General features: G+C 43.3%; 1 non-coding gene across 1 annotated transcript; it reads left to right on the plus strand.

The window, feature by feature from the left end:
- Nucleotides 1–3,425: 3,425 nt before the first annotated feature.
- Nucleotides 3,426–3,533, plus strand: LOC148544952 (small nucleolar RNA R71). The gene has a single exon (XR_015901972.1). It is a non-coding gene; the product is annotated as a small nucleolar RNA R71 (small nucleolar RNA).
- Nucleotides 3,534–3,963: the final 430 nt, after the last annotated feature.

Raw genomic sequence — 3,963 nt, forward strand, 5'->3', positions numbered from 1 at the left:
TTTTCTTAGTGATGGGTTTGTCCTTATCAATGAGAATGTCTCCCTCTATGTCAATTCCAACCGAATTACAAAGGTGACAAATGAGATGAGGGAAGGCTAACCTTGCCAAAGGAGAGGACTTGTCTGCCACCTTGTAGAGTTCTTGGGATATAACCTCATGAACTTCCACTTCCTCTCCAATCATGATGCTATGTATCATGATGGCCCGGTCTATAGTAGCTTCGGACCGGTTGCTAGTGGGAATGATTGAGCGTTGGATGAACTCCAACCATCCCCTAGCCATGGGCTTGAGGTCATGCCTTCTTAGTTGAATTGGCTTCCCTCTTGAATCTCTCTTCCATTGAGCGCCCTCTTCACATATGTCCATGAGGACTTGGTCCAACCTTTGATCAAAGTTGACCCTTCTTGTGTATGGGTGTGCATCTCCTTGCATCATAGGCAAGTTGAATGCCAACCTTACATTTTCCGGACTAAAATCTAAGTAATTCCCCCGAACCATTGTAAGCCAATTCTTAGGGTCTGGGTTCACACTTTGATCATGGTTCTTGGTGATCCATGCATTGGCATAGAACTCTTGAACCATTAAGATTCTGACTTGTTGAATGGGGTTGGTGAGAACTTCCCAACCTCTTCTTCGGATCTCATGTTGGATCTCCGGATACTCATTCTTTTTGAGTTTGAAAGGGACCTCGGGGATCACTTTCTTCTTGGCCACAACTTCATAGAAGTGGTCTTGATGCACCCTTGAGAGGAATCTCTCCATCTCCCATGACTCGGAGGTGGAAGCTTTTGCCTTCCCTTTCCTCTTTCTAGAGGTTTCTCCGGCCTTTGGTGCCATAAATGGTTATGGAAAAACAAAAAGCTTTAGCTTTTACCACACCAAACTTAGAAGGTTGCTCGTCCTCGAGCAAAAGAAGAAAGAAAAGAGTAGAAAAAGAAGAAATAGAGGAGATGGAGTGGGCTTTGTGTTTCGGCCAAGGGGGAGAAGTGGTGTTTAGGTTGTGTGAAAATGAAGGAGTAAAGATGGGTTTATATAGGAGTGAGAGGGGTGTGTATGGTTCGGCTATAGAGGGTGGGTTTGGGAGGGAAAGTGGTTTGAATTTGGATGGTGAGGTAGGTGGGGTTTTATGAAAGATGGATGTGAGTGGTGAAGAGAATGGTGGGATATAATAGGTGAGGGTTTTTTGGGGAAGAGGTATTGAGGTGATTGGTGAATGGGTAAAGAAGAGAGAGAGTGGTGGGGTAGGTGGGGATCCTGTGGGGTCCACAGATCCTGAGGTGTCAAGGATATCTCATCCCTGCACCAAGTGGCGTGTAAAACGCCCTTTACTGCCAATCCTGGCGTTAAACACCAGGCTGCTACCCATTTCTGGCGTTTAACGCCAGCTTCTTGCCCATTCCTGGTGTTAAACGCCAATCTGGTGCCCTTTTCTGGCATTAAACGCCCAGAATGGTGCCAGACTGGGTGTTTAACTCCCATTCTGCTACCTTTACTGGCGTTTAAACGCCAGAAACTGTCTCCTCCAGGGTGTTTTATTTTTCATTCTGTTTTTCCTTCTGTTTTTGATTTTTTCAATTATTTTTGTGACTTCACATGATCATCAACCTACAGAAAACATAAAATAACAAAAGAAAATAGAAATTTAACATAGATAAGTAAAAATTGGGTTGCCTCCCAACAAGCGCTTCTTTAACGTCAATAGCTTGACAATGGCTCTCATGGAGCCTCACGGATGTTCAGAGCAATGTTGGAACCTTCCAACACCAAACTTAGAGTTTGAATGTGGGGGTTCAACACCAAACTTAAAGTTTGGTTGTGGCCTCCCAACACCAAACTTAGAGTTTGACTGTGGGGGCTCTGTTTGACTCTGTGTTGAGAGAAGCTCTTCATGCTTCCTCTCCATGGTGACAGAGAGATATCCTTGAGCTTTAAACACAAGGGAGTCTCCAATCACTTGAATGATCAATTCTCCTCTGTCAACATCAATCACAGCTTTTGCTGTGGCTAGGAAGGGTCTGCCAAGGATGATGGATTCATCCATACACTTCCCAGTCTCTAGGATTATGAAATCAGCAGGGATGTAATGGTCTTCAACCTTTACCAAGACATCCTCTACAAGTCCAAAAGCTTGTTTCTTTGAATTGTCTGCCATCTCTAGTGAGATTCTTGCAGCTTGTACCTCAATGATCCCTATCTTCTCCATTACAGAGAGAGGCATAAGGTTTATGCTTGACCCTAGGTCACACAGAGCCTTCTCAAAGGTCATGGTGCCTATGGTACAAGGGATTGAGAACTTTCCAGGGTCCTGTCTCTTTTGAGGTAATCTCTGCTTAGTCAAGTTATCTAGTTCTTTGATGAGCAATGGAGGTTCATTCTCCCAAGTCTCATTATCAAATAACTTGGCATTTAGCTTCATGATTGCTCCAAGGTACTTAGCAACTTGCCCTTCAGTGACATCTTCATCCTCTTCAGAGGAAGAATATTCATCAGAGCTTATGAAAGGCAGAAGTAAATTTAATGGAATCTCTATGGTCTCAGTGTGAGCCTCAAATTCCCATGGTTCCTCATTAGGGAACTCCATGGAGGTCAGTGGACGTCCATTGAGGTCTTCTTCAGTGGAGATCACTGCCTCTTCCTCCTCTCCAGGTTCGACCATGTGAGACGTGTTTATGGCCTTGCACTCTCTCTTTGGATTTTCATCTGTGTTGCTTGGGAGAGTACTAGGAGGGAGTTCAGTAATTTTCTTACTCAGCTGACCCAATTGTCCCTCCAAATTTCTAATGAAAGACCTTGTTTCAGTCATGAAACTTTGAATGGTTTTGATTAGATCAGAGACAATGGTTGCTATGTCAGAGTGGCTTTGCTTAGAATTCTCTGTCTGTTGCTGAGAAGGTGATGGAAAAGGCTTGCTATTGCTAAACCTGTTTCTTCCACCATTATTATTGTTGAAACCTTGTTGAGGTCTCTGTTGATCCTTCCATGATAGATTTGGATGATTTCCCTATGAAGGATTATAGGTGTTTCCATAGGGTTCTCCCATGTAATTCACCTATTCCATTGCTGGGTTCTCAGGATCATAAGCTTTTTCTTCAGAGGAGGCTTCCTTAGTACTGCCTGTTGCTGCTTGCATTCTAGACAGACTCTGAGAAATCATATTGACTTGTTGGGTCAATATTTTATTCTGAGCCAATATGGCATTCAGAGTATCAATCTCAAGAACTCCTTTCTTCTGAGTTGACCCATTATTCACAGGATTCCTTTCAGAGGTGTACATGAATTGGTTATTTGTAACCATTTCAATGAGTTCCTGAGCTTCTGCAGGCGTCTTCTTCAGATGAAGAGATCCTCCAGCAGAGCTATCCAATGACATCTTGGATAGTTCAGACAGACCATCATAGAAAATACCTATGATACTCCATTCAGAAAGCATATCAGAAGGGCACCTTCTGATCAATTGCTTGTATCTTTCCCAAGCTTCATAGAGGGATTCACCATCCTTCTGTCTAAAGCTTTGGACTTCCACTCTAAGCTTACTCAATTTTTGAGGTGGAAAGAACTTTGCCAAGAAGGCATTGACTAGCTTTTCCCAAGAGTTCAGGCTTTCTTTAGGTTGTGAATCCAACCATGTCCTAGCTCTGTCTCTTACAGCAAAAGGACAAAGCATAAGTTTGTAGACTTCAGGGTCAACCCCATTGGTCTTGACAGTGTCACAGATTTGCAAGAACTCAGCTAAGAACTGATGAGGATCTTCCAATGGAAGTCCATGAAACTTGCAATTCTGTTGCATTAGAGAAACTAATTGAGGCTTAAGCTCAAAGTTGTTTGCTCCAATGGCAGGGATAGAGATGCTTCTCCCATAGAAATCAGGAGTAGGTGCAGTAAAGTCACCAAGCACCTTCCTTGCATTGTTGGCATTGTTGTTGTTTTCGGCTGCCATGGTTTCTTCTTCTTTGAAGAGTTCT

This window comes from Arachis ipaensis, chromosome B9, assembly GCF_059453495.1.
Source record: "Arachis ipaensis isolate K30076 ecotype BB chromosome B9, ASM5945349v1, whole genome shotgun sequence".
In the NCBI taxonomy this organism is placed as follows: domain Eukaryota; kingdom Viridiplantae; phylum Streptophyta; class Magnoliopsida; order Fabales; family Fabaceae; genus Arachis; species Arachis ipaensis.